Source organism: Phoenix dactylifera, unplaced genomic scaffold, assembly GCF_009389715.1.
Source record: "Phoenix dactylifera cultivar Barhee BC4 unplaced genomic scaffold, palm_55x_up_171113_PBpolish2nd_filt_p 000317F, whole genome shotgun sequence".
In the NCBI taxonomy this organism is placed as follows: domain Eukaryota; kingdom Viridiplantae; phylum Streptophyta; class Magnoliopsida; order Arecales; family Arecaceae; genus Phoenix; species Phoenix dactylifera.
Genome location: NW_024067787.1, coordinates 359571 through 375360, shown reverse-complemented (window position 1 = coordinate 375360; position 15790 = coordinate 359571). Strand labels below are relative to the sequence as shown.

The following is a 15790-nucleotide window of genomic DNA, read 5'->3' as shown; positions in this document are numbered from 1 at the left end:
TTACAAAGTCATTGAGGTCATATAGGAGTACTAATGCTTTTAATTCAATTGATCTAGTACATAAATGTTTAAGAAAGAAACAAATGATACATTCTGGATACGTTCTACATATACAATTAAAACAACTCTCAAGAATTCATCTAAAGATAAATTCATTGGAAGAACTTGAGAAAAAATCTAAATTTTTAGTTTGACAAAGTTAAGAGTCAAGTTTCCTTAAAGGGCAATTATGTCTTTTTCATAGTTAAGGATATGAAACCTTTATGTGCCAAGCATCCTAAATTACTTGCGATATCGTTTTTTGATTTTATGTGCAAATTTAACCTTAAGATGCAGAAATTCAGGCCTAGAGTCGACCCCAAAAAGTTTGGAACCGACCCTGAAACATTTGGCACACATTGGCACACCTAGTACAGGCCTCAGGTCGACCCCAAAAAAAATTGGCACAGTAGTCGGATCGACCCCAACCAGTTTCATCAATAAATTGCTCTTTGGAATTTCCTATCAAAGCCGACTCCAATGTAGCTCGCGCCGACCCCATTGTAGCTCGAGTCGATCCCAACCAGTTTCATTAGAAAATTGCTCTCTAGAATTTTCTGTCAGAGCCGACTCCGCTATAGCTCGATCTAACCCCATTGTAGCTCAAGTCGATCCCAACCAGCTTCATCAAAAAATTGCTCTCTGAAATTTTTTCTCAGAGTCGACCCCAGGCAAGCTCGAGTCAATCCGAGTCGACCCGAGCTTGACTGACATCCTAACGGCTAGTTCTGCAGAAGTACTTTTTAAGGCTCCAACGGCTATAAACTGCTAGTTTCTTCAATCCAACGGCTGGTAACTGATATTTAGAGGTTGGAGAAGTATTTAAGAGTCACTATTCATCAGGAAAAAGCATCTTAGTGAGAATCTAAGTGTGCATTCAACAGAAAAAGGAAATCCAAGAGAGTTCAATTTATTGCTTCAAGTTCAAACCCAAAAGAAGTGTGTTGAGCAGAATTCAAGTACTTTCAAGAGCTCAACCAATTTATTGAAGAGTGAAGCAATCTTAGCGAAGAAAAGAAAAGCACCTTCAAAGCGATAACATTTCTCTTTTCTTCTCCTTAGTGCATATTTATTTTATTTGCTCATTAAGGAGCTTTATACTTTGATTCACTTATTCTTGTTGTAAGGTTTGTTGGTGAGCCCGTAAGACCAACTATGTAGGTTTGTTGGTGAGCCCGTAAAACCAATGGTTAGGTTCTTGTTGGTGATTCTGTAAAACCAACTGTAAAGATTTTTGGATTGTAAGCCCGATAAAACAATCCAACTGCAATCCATAGGATTATAGTGAATTCCTAAGAAGATGCTTGGGGAGTGGACGTAGGTGCCTTGAAGTGCACCGAACCACTATACTTGCTTGTGTTTGCAATGTGTTCCTTTGTGCATCTTGCTTTACGTTCCTCCTTGCATTGTGTAGTTGCTCTAGCTTAATTTCTTATTGATTCACTTGTGATTGCCTAGAGCTTATTTACATTCGCTTCCACTACATTTACACCTTTCACATAAATTAAATTGTGTACTTATCTGTAATTTAATTTGGGATCATACTTTTTAGAAAACCCAATTCATCCCCCCTCTTTTGGGTTGTCACCTTGGACAACAATAATAGATTGATCTTGTACTCTATCTTCTTCACAAATGAAGACTGAGCTTGCGGAGAAAGGAGGTACCATAAGATAGAGGTAAAACATATCTCCTAGACTTGGTTTGGTGAGAAGGGGTGGCGAGTTGAGGTATTTCATGAGTTGGTCAGAGGCAATCTGGCACTCCTTAGACCATTAAAAGTATTCGTCTACCTTAGTGCTTTGAAGAAAGAGCATCTCTTGGCTAATCTCACCATGAACATGCTAAATGCATCTTTGAGCACATTATTTTTGCCGGTGCCATTTCCATCACTGCACGAATCTTTTTAGGATTGGCTTCAATCCCATGTTGAGTGACTATGAACTTGAGGAACTGTCCTATAGCAACTCACTTGCTTGGTTGAGCTTCATGCAATACTTTTACAATGTAGTGAGCACCTCCTATAGGTCGGTCATGCGCTGCTCAATTTTCTTACTCTTTACTAGCATATCATCAATGTAGATATCCATGTTGCAACCAATTTGATCCTTGAAGATCTTGTTGGCCAAGTATTGATAAGTAGCTCCAGCATTCTTTAGCCCAAATGACATGACCTTGTATCAATATAGCCTTTTATCAATGATAACGGAGGTTTTTTCATCATGTTTGGGTGATATCTGTATTTGATTGTTGCTCGAGTACGCATCCATGAACTTTAGCATCTAGTATCCTGATGTCATGTCGACGAGCTGATCAATCCTTGGCAGTGGAAAGCTATCTTCAAAATAAGCTTTATTGAGATTGGTGAAATCTTTACACATGCATTACTTTCCATTGGCTATTTTTATTAGGATGATGTTTCCTAACTAGTTGGGGTAGGAGACTTCTTGGATGAAGCTTGCTGCAAGGAGCTTGTCCACCTCCTCATTAATGGCTGGTTGCCTCTTAGGAGCAAAGCTCCTTCTCTTTTTCTTTTTTTTTTGAATGCTAGGTCCACGCTTAACTTGTGATCAGTCATATCTTTGCTTATACCTGGCATATCAGAGGCTGACCAGGTAAAGTTGTTGGTGTTGATCCGGAGAAATCCATCAGCTGGGCTTTAGTAGTCATTGAGGTTGGCCTCGGTTTGGACCATCCTACTTGGGTCCGCTTTGCTAAGAGGAACTTGAAGGAGCTCCTTGGGCAATTTCCTTGCTTCGGTTTTTGCTCATCATGAGCATCAAAGCTTTCAATTTTGCATGCTTCCATAGGTTTCTTTCCTTGGAAAGCTGCCACAGAGCAATGACAAGTCCATGCTTGGTCACCGTGGACTTCTCCTATGCCATGTCCGATTAGAAAACTAATGAGTAGGTGGTACGTAGACACTACAATGCAAAGGGTGTTCATCCCAGCTTGGCCTAGCATGGCATTATACGCTGAGGGGACTTTTATGACCAAGGAAAGCTCTCAAGAAGCCAAGAAAGAAAACCATGGTCACAATATAGAGTGATAGCGACGAATCAAGTTCAGAGGAGGAGACCTAAGAAACAGCAAATATATGCCTCATGGCCTATGAGGATGAGGTAAACTCTAAACACATAACTGACTTCACCTTTGATGTGCTTCAAGAAGCTTTTAATGTATTACCAGATGAGTTTAGGAACCTTGGCCAAACAAATAAAAAACTAAAATTGAAAAATCAAACTCTTATAAATGAAAATGAAGAAATCTCAAAAGCAAAATAATCCTTAATAGGAGAAAATCGGAGCCTAAGAAAAGAAGTCAATAAGCTAAAATCAATTGTAGATAATTTTACAAGTTCTAAAAGTTAAATATGACCTAGATAGCCAACAAACTATTTTTGACAAAGCCGGACTTGGCTATAATTTTTAACAAAAATAAAAATTATTAAAAAATATATTTGTCAAATCATTAATCAATCACTCAAGTAAGACAATATGTTTTAAATGTGAAAAAACTGGCCACAAATTCTTTACCTGCAACTATAGAGTAAGTCGCTCAATTAGTAAGGTAGCAATTAAGAAAATATAGATTCTAAAAGGAACCATAATAGCTAACCTCTAAGGACCTAAGAAAACTTGGGTACCTAAGACAAAAATTTAATTTCTGTAGTGCAGGTATGTCTAGCAGCCCGTAGATTAAATAGAGGATGGTACTTAGATAGCTGGTGCTCTAGACACATGACAGGAGATAAATCATAATTCATTTCTCTTAAGAGAAAAGATGGAGGGGTGGTCACCTTTGACGACAACGACAAAGAGAAGATCATTGAAATTAGTAACAATAGTATCACTCCCTCTATCTTTATTGAAAATATACTTAGTTGATGGTCTTAAACATAATCTACTTAGCATTAGACAACTATATGATAAAGGTTTTAAAGTAGTTTTTGAATCCTCTATATGGATTATTTCTAGTCCAAATGAGGGTGGCATAAAATTTATAGGGCATAGGCATGAAAATATATATATGGTCAATCTAGACCATTTATCTATAAAAAATATGCAATGCTTAGTTGCAATGAATGCCAAAATCAGCGAGACTAGTTGGTTATGGCATCGTATATTATCTCATACAAGCATGGATCTTATTTCAAAATTGAAAAAAAAAAGATCTAGTTATCGGATTTTCTAAATTGTGTTTTGAGAAAGGCAAAGTTTCTGATTAATGCCAATTAGAAAAGCAAACTAGAGCCTTCTTTAAATCAAAGAATATGGTTTCAACTTTTAGGTCTTTCGAACTTCTGCATATGGATTTATTTAGGCCTACTAGAACTACAAGTCTAGATGTTAAATATTTTGGTTTTGTCATCATTAATGACCTTTCAAGATTTACATAGGTTTTATTTCTAGCACATAAAGTGAACCTTTTTCTGCATTTACAAAACTTTATAAAAGAATTTCAAGTGAAAAGGTATGCAAGTTCTTAAAATTAGAAGTGATCATGGATTTAAATTTGAAAATCAAAATTTTAAAGAGTTTTGTAATGAAAATGGGATTGAACATAATTTCTCTGAACCTATGACACCTCAACAGAATGAGGTGGTAGAAAAAAAAAATAGAATCCTAGAAGAAATGGCTAAAACTATGCAAGAAGAATTAAATCAATTTGAAATAAATAATGTTTGAAAACTTGTAAGTAGATCCAAAGATTATCCTGCAATAGAAATAAAATACATATAAAAAAAATTAGATAAAGATGGAAATGTTATTAGAAACAAAGCTAGATTCATTTTTAAATGATATAATCAAGAAGAAAGTATTGCTTTTGATGAAATTTTTGCTCCTATAGCAAGATTAGAAGCTACTAGATTGTTACTTGTAATTGCTTTACTACATGAATTTCAAATTATTTCAAATGGATGTTAAAAGTATTTTTTTAAATGAATTTATTGCATAGAAAGTTAATGTGGAACAACCTTTTGGTTTTGAAAAGCATAAATTTATTAATCATGTCTTCAAATTAAATAAGGCTTTATATAGTTTAAAGCAAGCTCCTAGATCTTAGTATAAAAGACTGAGCAAGTTTCTTATAGAAAACTATTTTTCAAAAGAAAATATAGATAAAACTCTTTTGATAGGAAGAAAAAATGATGATATTTTGATTGTTTGAATATATATTGATGATATTATTTTTGGTGCCACTAATGAAGTTTTATGTCAAAATTTTGCTAAGCTCATGTAAGAAGAGTTTGAAAGAAGCATAATGGGTGAACTCACATTTTTCCTCAAACTCTAAATTAAACAAACCAAAGATGGAATCTTCATTTCTTGAAAAAATTTGGCATAGAAAAAGCCAAGCACATTGGTACCCATATGAGCCCCACTTGTAAATTAGACAAAGATAAGCATGGTAAGAGTATTGACTTAAGGCTTTATTGAGGTATGATAGGTTCACTATTATATCTTACAGCTAGCAGATCTGATATTATATTTTATGTTTATTTATGTACTAGATATCAATCTAATCCTAAAGAATGACACTTAATAGTTGTTAAAAGAATCTTAGGATTTTAAATGGAATACAAAACCTAGGCATATGGTACTCTAGACAATCCTCAATCAGCCTTATTAGGTGTTCAGATGTAGATTTTGCTGATTGCAAAATTGATAGCAAAAGAACTAGTGGAACTTGCCAATTTTTTGGAGTTAATTTGATCTTCTGCTTTAGCAAGAAGCAAAATTCAGTAGCTTTATCTACAGCTAAAGCTGAATATATAAGAACCAAAAGTTGTTGTACTCAAATCTTGTGAATCAAGCAATAATTTGAGGATTATGATATAAAACTTAATAAAATATCCATAAAATGTGACAACACAAGTGCTATCAACTTAACTAAAAACTCTGTACAGCCCTCACAAGCTATACGTATTGAAATAAGACATCATTTCATAAGACATCATGTTCAAAACAATGATGTGGCGATTGATTTTATTTGCTCTGAAAAATTACTAGCTGATATCTTTACTAAACCCCTTAGTGAAGACAACTTTTGTTTGGTTAGGGGAGAAATTGGAGTTTATAATCCTTTCTGTTAAAATCTTTCTATTAAACTTCTAATTATTTTATTAAATTAATTCAATATTAATTTCAGTCTAATTTAGATAATAATCATGAACCCCTTTCTATGGTATGCCAACTCTTAATCTAAGGAGACGACCTAGGATAATGAGGAGTCAATCCATTAGAGTAATGGGGAGCTTAGAGTCGACTCAAGAGTTAACTAGAAGTTCTCTAGGTTATCAAAGAGCCGACTTGTATCTAATGACGAGTCAACTCTAGACTGTTGGTCGACCTTTTAGGTTGATGCTTGGAGAGCTAGTTCTTTTTTATCGAGCCGACCTTTCATTTTTTCCTACTTCATCATTTCCAAATTTTCCTTCTCCTCATTGGTCTGCTGTTCAAAACTCCTTCACCTTCCTTTTGCCTTCATCGAACTCTCCTGCCCACCAAGCTTCATCGCCTTTAATCTCTCTTGATGGCCCTAAGAAAGATGCTCCCTCAAAGAAGAAAGTGATCTGCAGAAGAACAGGAAGGAAGGACATTCATGCACTCACTCTTCACTTCTTCCCATGCAATCTTCCTCTCTAAGAATTCCACACATGGTACCCCTTGCCTCTTAAAATATTGCTTCTAGAAGAAATGTTGATTTCTACTTCTTGAAGAGCGAGTGTTTTGCAATCGGTGAGCTAATTAGAAGCCAAGGATGGAAATATTTATGCACGCTAAAAGGACTGATTTATCCAGACCTTCTCGGAGAGTTCTATCAGAATCTCAAGTTCGAGATGGAAAATATGTCTTCAATAGTGAGAAATATGGTAATCGAGTTAGACGACTATGTAATTGTCCAGGTTCTTCAGATGTCTAGTCATGGAGCTAATGTGGATAGACTTGAGGATTGATTGACTACTCCACAATGCATTCTAGGGAGAGAAGATGTTACAAATGTCAAAGTTGAAGGAAGCCAACTAAATGTGCAAATGAGATTGTGGCATCACATGGTCAGCATGATTTTCTATCCAAAATCCAAAAGATTTGAGTATGTAATTAAGCAGGAGTTGTGCATCATATTTCACATCATCAGAGAAGTTTCTATGAATCTCCCAGCTCTAATGATCCAAAGGATGCATAAAGTGGATTCTCAAACTAAGGTTCCATTATCCTATCGTATGATGCTCATGGAAGTTTTAAAAAATTTCAATGTGAATTTAGTTGGTGAAACAACTCGTGAGCTAACTTATTCATACACCTACAATGATCATTCTCTACATCACATGGGTTACAACAAGAAACATGATCGTTGGATGAGAACCAAAGGAGGAGCTAGAGATGAGGAAGAAGAAGGCAGGGGAGAAGCCACAATTGGACATTCTTCAGTCGAAGGATCTTAGAAGCACTGCAACTGAACATTATTAATCATGCCAAGACTTCGCTGATCCATCTCAATTTGAAGGCTGCCATCAACATATTTATATCTGACTAGACGATGATCGGCCTAGAATTGTCTTAGAATAGGTTGCTACAATCCTTTTGGCAGCTAGGATTTCTGAATTTAGAGATAGCACATGGGATCCTCACGTAGCCTCTTTATCTGACATGGTTTGGATGATGACAGAGTAGAGTGCAAAAGTATCCCTTATTCAGAGCTTTGTCACCAATCTGACTAAAAGGGTGGCTTCTTTAGTGAAAATTGATTGAGGCATATTGGCCCAAGCTTCAAATAAGGACAACATGCAGTTATCTAAACTAGCTATGGAGGCTAAAAGACTCAGAGGAAGAATTGAGTCTGGTATCCAACAATTGAAAGAATAGATGCATGGCACAATAACCACGATTTCCTCAAGAATCATGTCTCTTTTTCAGGCCAGGGAAGGCTGACTGGGCAACTTGAAATTGCTTCCACTTATGCTATTCCTAGAGCTACCACCTCTACCAGACCTCCTGCCCAATCTAATTAGCCATCTTAACCTTCCACTTTCTCTAGACCTTTCTGTCCCTTCACCAACGCTAGACCTCCTAGCAGAACTAGAAATCATCGAGCTAGTGCCTCGTCAAGCATGCCAACTCGTCTTGATGTGTCTTCTTCATCCGACAAAGACTAGAGATCTATTCTTTATCATTAATCCGACAAAGTATTTTGTCATGTACTTTGATCCTACCTTGTTATATACTCTATTATTCATATTAAGTGACATATATTTATCCATCCTTTTTGTAATGTGCTCAATGATTGAAATTTTCTTTAATATATGGATATTTAAGTATTTCTCCATGTTTATCATGCGGAATGTTCCTCTCTTAGGTTTCTTTTTTTGATCGTGACAAAAAGGGGGAGAAAAGTTAAACCAAAAGAAGAATAAATAGCAAACAAGAGTACAATTAAGTAAAAAGAAGAGTAAAAATCAGTAAAAGGAAATGGTATACATCAATTGAGATAACTTCTTATGGAGATATGGAAGCAAGAGAAGTAAATATAAGATTTTTTAAAAATGGTAATTTGAAGGATTCTATATGTACATCAAAAAGAGGGAGAACTACTTATAAATCTAACTTTGTGGTAGAAGTATATTCAATCAAGAATGAAAGTAAATTTTGCAAATATTGACTCAGTTTCTAAATATGTTATCTTTGTTTATACTATTCTCTTTTGGAACTCAAAGGTTTTGTCATCATCAAAATGGGAGAGATTGTTGATCCTAGAAGTTTGATTTTGATGATGCAAAATATTTGAGTAAAAATTTTACTAATCAATTGCCTTGAGTATGCTTGAATATTTACAGAAAGCCAAGAAGAAAGCCTTCAATAACTCTCAAATGAAGATTAATTATCCAAAGTTCTACACAAAGAAACTTAACTCCAAAAAGGCCTTGAAGCAACCCTTGGATGCTCATATGCAAATATAAAAATTCTGACATGGGCTATCTCAAGAGTCGAACCTTAGATTGCAATGAATTGACCCTAGCATAATGAAATAGACCGATATACCTTCACGAGTCGACTCCTGCAGATCACGAGTTGATCTCAAAATAGTCTCAAAGAAAAGACAGAAGGCTACAAATTTTACCATATTAGAGAGTCGATCCATAAAAAACATGAGCCAACTTCAATTGGATAAGAGTTGACCCTATAATCAAATGAGTCAACTCCTACATGGCCATAGAGAAAAGACACAGAGCGCTAAAATTCAGTTGTTTGGAGAGTCATCCTATAAAGTTAACAAGTCGACTCCTATTAATGGATGAGTCAAAGACCAGCACATCCCCGCTTTCGAAGCTCTCTGTTGTAGCATGAGAGCTTTGAAGGTCTCAAGATGGTCCATCGAATCCATGGTTCCATCATAAAACTCAAACTGACATATTTTGAACTCCTTTGGCAGGAGCTCCTCTGCAATCTCCTTGGTGAAGGGAGGTACATTCATCATCTCAAAGTCATCCTTTGCTTTGGCCCTCTATCCTTGCAAGACTTTAATTTGGTTGCTCATCTTCTCGATTTTGCGATCAAGGTTAGTCTCCCTCTTGGAGACTCTTCCTATCCAACATAGATATAAATTGCTAGAGCCAAAACTAATTCTAAAGGGGGAATGCGAGTGATCTCGCTTCTGGCCCCCTCCAGACCCTTTAAATGAATATGGCTAATTTTTTGAGCCTGGCCATCTTGACGGTCTGACCAACTTGCTAGGGGAGCGATGATTCATTATTGCAGGTCTTGCACCATCACTATGAGGGTCTGCATCTGCTAGACAACCAGGCCAAGCTATCCGACAACGATGACCTCAGTGGTCAATTGAGGAGGCTAGGATCTTGGGGAACTATGTAGGGAGCCATGAGACTCCAGCTGAATAGCTCCTTAGTGGTTGTTTGTTCTAAGCTTCATGGCTTTTCTTCATTTTTCTCATAGATGTCACCAATCTATTACCATCGATCCTGGGACACCAACATGGACTACTTATGGACCTACGAGGCAATAGGTAAGGGTCAGTGAGCTCGCTGGATTTGTTCTGGTCAGGCCCTCCAATGCTCAAGTCAGAGAAGGCTTTATGGTGAAAAGTTAGAAGGAAGAAGAAAATAAGATGAATAATATTGTTAAAGTAATTGAGAGATTAGACAATGGAGTGTACTTTCTTTCTCTTTCCTCTTTTTCCTTCTTACCTATCACAAGTAGGGTTCGGACCTATTTATAGCCAGAAACCTAAAACTTCTGCAAATCATATCTCAACAAACTTAGAGTCGTGTTATAAAAATCTCCTAACATGGTGTAACAACCTAGAGACTTATCGTAACCTTATAGCATGTGATGGAATTGTCGGAGTCTCGTGTGTATGTAGGCAAGGGGACTGAGCTGCTTGTGTCGTGAGGAGTTTCTGCATGAATTAGGTTGATTGTTGTGGTTGCTGGTTAAGTTGAAAGACTTCGGCTCTGGAGATCGGCTGCTTCTAGTTTGCTCATCCTAGCTTACAGATTAGCATGGGGGTTTCAACTAAAATATCTTAGAGAATTTCTGAGTACGTCTAGATCATTATATAGATCATAAGACGGATTGCTGAGTAATTGATTATTCCCCTACTCGGTTTTGATGTACCAAAATATTTTGAGTGCATTCCTTGTTGGTCTAACAATTTTAAACAAGTATTTTCAGGGTAACAATGCTATAACTTCAAAAGAAAATCTTAGAAAATGGTTCATGGATCTTAAACTCAAGTGTTGGAACCATTCAAGCATTTTCCAAAACTAGAGTCGACTCCCAGAAAGTATGAGTCGACTCCGGCACAAGAATGGCATACTAGCACAACCTCGAGCCGTCTCCACAAAGCGTGAGTCGACTCCCAGGAAGTACGAGTCGACTCCGGCACAAGAATGGCATACTAGCACAACCTCGAGCCGTCTCCACAAAGTGTGAGTCGACTATCTCGGACAGACAGAAATATGTATTTCGAGTCGCAAAGCATGAGTCGACTCAAGTCGAGCGCGAGTCGTCTCCCATCTTTCGGATGAAGCGCGAGACGACTCCCAACAACTACGAGATGCCTCTCTCAGACAGACAGAAACATGTACTTCAGATCGAAAAGCACGAATCAACTCGAGTCGAGCGCGAGTCGACTCGAGTCGAGCGCGAGTCGTCTCCTCTCTGTCGGACGAAGTGCAAGTCGCCTCCTAACTACTACGAGACGTCTCTCTCAGACAAAGGCAGAGAACTCTTTTTCGGTGGACCAAGACGCGAGATGACTCCTGAACCGTGCGAGCTGACTCCAACAAAAATCAACCGATAACCTTTCAACAGGATTCCGAGCCAGAGCCGACTCCAGAATTATGCGAGACGTCTCCTACTTTAGTAGAGCTGACTCCTAGACAGGCGAGACGACTCCAGCTTCAACAAACTTTTTGTCAGAAGTACCAGGCACGACAGAACAGCTACTCTTCTCAGTCTAACGGCTAGTTTTTCAAAATGAAAATATAAGAAGATCCGTTCTGAGTGACATAGCAACAAGAACGAAAAATCCAAACAAAAAAGAACAAGCAAATCATTTGAAACTAGAACTCAAAGGTCATTCAAAGGAAAAATCGGGAGAAAGCAACTCTTCAACGAGAACCCACCCTTTCTCTGCACCAGAGCTGAAATAGAAAGATCCTCCATTGTCGACTGACTCGGGAGAGGATCCAAAAGAAAAGAGGCAGTATCTCAATTGGCAAAAATTATATGAGAAGCTTCTTTTCCCTATTCTCATTAAGATTGTTTTATCTGCTTTTTGGAAGCTTGAATTCATACATTCATTTTATATTTGTGTGCTTGATTCAATCAAAGGATTGAATTAGGAGGTCTAAGGTCGTAATTGGTAATTCTTTGTGAAAACCAACCGGGTTGTTTGTGAGCCCGAGTAAAACAAATGTGGTGGTTCGTTGTGAGCCGGTGATGAGAGCACAAAAGTGCGATCTAAGTACCAATTAACTTAGCCTAATGCTAGCAAAATAATGATAAATAATAGATGTTAACATTTGCATGATTAATATTTTATCCTTAGCATTTATTATAATTTTTAACATTATTTTATATAAATTCATCTAAAAAGGATGCATCCTTCCAACTGCAGAATAGAGTCTATGACTCTTCTTTCGCGCACCCAAGCGACTCCCCAAATTCCGCAATGTAACTCCAGATTCCAGCCGTCCGTGAGCTAGGATCTGTGATCTGATCCCCGCACCCAATCCTAGCATCCCGTGATCAACATCCAGCTCCTCTCGCAATGATCTCCCAATCCAAGCTCCCGTGCCCAATCTCAGGCGTCCAAAGTCTTCATCGCGTTCGTCATCATCCCGTATCCACGGCGTCCGCCCGAAACCCGTGATCAGAAGCCGCATCCCATGCTTCCGCCCGTATCAGCCCCCGAGATCTCCCAAGCTCCCAGCGGTCGTCCGGAAGAGATCACGCTCCTCCACCAATTCCGCTTCACCTCCAAGCCTCAACCCGCGTCTGCCTCTTTCGCTCAAATCAGCCTCCGTGATCCATTCTCGCATCCAATTCCCAGCCGTCCGCCTCCTCCACAGCGTCTGCACGAGCCCGTGATCAGCGCCTCCCAGCAGCCCGCTTCTTCCTCCGTTCCAGCCATTCAAGAGCATCTCAGCACCATCCGCCCGCGATCACTCCCAGCGTCCGCCCGAAACCATGATTTCGTGCTACCGGACTCGCATCAGGCGCCCCATTCGCCCGTGATCCCAGCATCCTGATCATCGCCCGAGATGCAGCCCTTCCGTTGATCTCCATCGCGTGCAAAGGGGGGATCGAATGCTATCTATATATTTCCCTCGGCTGATGATGAAAAGGGGGTTTCGGTTCCCACACAAAAAAACAGAGGAGAGAAGGGACTCGGTTTTTCAAAAGAGAAAAGAGGAAGAACAGGGGATCCGGCGGCTGCAGTTGAGGGAAAAGAGAAGAAGGAAACAGGGTATGCCCTGTTTCCAAAAAGAAAAAGAGAAAAAAAAGGGAGTGAGAAAGGGAGAGATGTTGATGTTTGTAATGGCTTGCTAATTCCCTTGGCAAAGGGTGATGGATGAACCCTTGTCATGTTGTTTTCATCAAGTACACTCTAAACTTTAAATTTTAATTGTTTTATATCCATTGGTATGTTTTGGGTTCTTGCATATTTATTTATTAGATAGATCTTGTATGGTTTATATTTATTGATGCATGGATTGTTTCAATGCTTGATTTGTCGTAGACGTAACCGGCACGATAAATACTTGGATGTTTAATTCATGTTTTCAGATTTTATATTCCATGATTAGGACTACCCTATCATATTAATCCTTAATCAAGAATCGCCAAGTTTATTTGATGAAAGTAATATTGTCAAGGAGGATTCCGGATCCCTAGCCTTCTCTATATTCTTGAACTCTGTTTAGTTATCTATTAATCCTCTGCTTTTAACTTTTGAAAATCAACTGAAAATTACATCTAAAAATTACGCTAATAATCTATAGATCGTTTCCTAAGGAATCGACCTCGGACTCCCGAGTTATATTACTTGTGCGATTCTCCTGCACTTGGGAGAGCAATTTTATTTTTGCACCAAGTTTTTGGCGCCGTTGCCGGGGAACGGCTGAGTTATTAGTGTAATTTTAGATTTAATTTTTACCTTAGTAGTTAGTATTTTTCTTTTGAAAAAAAAAAAATTGCATCTTTACTACTATTTTTAATTCTCTGCACAGTTGGCATCAAACTCCGATATCATAGAAATTAGCCGTCTGATTTGACCCAAATTTGGTCAGCTAGTGCAAGACACATTGGTAGATAATCTGAACGGTCTGATTGACATTCTGACATTTTTAAGACCATCAGATTAATACGAAACCTTGCTGCTTTCTACTTTAAATTTTCTGCATTTATTTTTTTTAGAATCAGAATTATATTGTTATTATATCTCATTAACCCTTGTTGCTAATTAAAAATTGAAGAAAAGAAACCTTAAGAACAGATCAAGGGTGATTATTCAAAAATAAAAAAAGAGGGAAAACCTAAAATTTCAAATTTCAAATTTCAAATTTCAGAATTCAAATTTCAAACGTCAACTCATAAAATTTAAAAAAAAAATAATTAATTTGCTTGATCACCTATTCAATGAAATTTAATGTCATGTCATAAAACATTAAAAAAAAAAAATTTCTTGATTGTTGCATATAGTATAAGGCATCAGCATAAAATATTCTAAGGGCTGAACCCATTTAAAAAGATAAGGTCGGAATTTCATCACTCGTCCTTAGCCCAAAAATCACCCCAGTGCATAAATATCCTAAGCTTAACTAAAATCAACTAGACATTGGCCCCTAAGGACATTCGAGCTCAATAGGACGAAGACCACCGAAAGTTGCACCAATTTCGCTCTGTGGCTTAGTTGATGTCTAGGCAAGCTTTGTCCCTATAAGGGAGACAGTTCATCTGTTCGAGGCAAGTGGGTTTTAAGTGGGACCTTTGCGAACGCATCGTGACCCCTCCACTTACCTGGGAGCTTACCTGGTCAACTCGGTTCATTAGACCGGATTGGAGGCTTAGGTGTCCTCTTCAAACCAGTTAGGAGCTGTCTAGAAATTTAAGAAAAACATTAGAAATTGAGGTGTAATGTTTTGTTGCATGTTTGATTGTGAATAGACTTTTGTTTTAGGGTATCTTTAGTTAGTACTTATATTTAAAAAAGAAAAAAAAAGAGGGAAATATTTTGCATGCTAAAGTGGAATAGGGACGACACCGGTCGATTAAGTCGTACAACTTTAGATCATCCCTTAGGACATACCCTTGAAATTCCTTCGCAGTATCTCACACCTTGTGAGATGGCTGATTTAAATAAAGATGCGGGAAGTCACCACAATCGAGAACGAGAACCCAATGTTATGACCCTAAGACAATACCTACAACCGGCTAGGACTAGTCAACCTTCATGCATAATTTTTCCTGATAATGTAGGACATTTTGACATCAAACCCGGGGTAATCCAATTGCTGCCCAAGTTCCACGGGTTAGAGTCCGAGAGTCCGTATCTTCATTTAAAGGATTTTGAAGAATTGAGCATTACATTTAGAGTGCCAAATGTCACCGAGGATGTCCTCAAGTTGACATTGTTTCCTTTCTCTCTAAAGGATAAGGCCAAAACATGGCTAAACTCTTTGCGACCTAGATCAATAAGAAATTGGCAAGATATGCAGAGAGAATTTTTAAAGAAGTTCTTCCCCACACAAAGGACTAACTTTTTGAAAAGACATATTAGCAATTTCCAACAAAAAGATAATGAAACATTTTATGAATGTTGGGAAAGATTTAAAGACCTTCTTCTCTCATGCCCTCATCACGGATTCGAAACTTGGAGAACCATTAGCTTCTTTTATGAAGGTTTATCTCCATAATTGAAACAATTTGTAGAGACCATGTGCAATGGTAGATTTTCAGAAAAACAACCTGATGAGGCATGGGAGTATTTGGATTCCCTTGCGGAGACTGCCCAACTTTGGGATAACGGGGATAGAAACAATAAGTCTTTACCTAAGCCTACTAGCTCTGTACAGGGAGGCCTTTACAACCTCAGAACTGAGGATGATCTTCATGCTAAAATGGCAGCCCTCACTAGGAAGGTAGAAGAAATTGAGCTTAGGAAGGTTGAGCCTGTCAAAACTATAGAGCTTAGAAACGAGTGTTATGGTATCTGCGATATG

General features: G+C 38.0%; 1 non-coding gene across 1 annotated transcript; it reads right to left on the bottom strand.

Annotated features, from left to right (window-relative positions):
• Positions 1–15326: 15326 nt before the first annotated feature.
• LOC120105598 lies at positions 15327–15435 on the bottom strand. Its single transcript, XR_005507945.1, has one exon. It is a non-coding gene; the product is annotated as a small nucleolar RNA R71 (small nucleolar RNA).
• Positions 15436–15790: the final 355 nt, after the last annotated feature.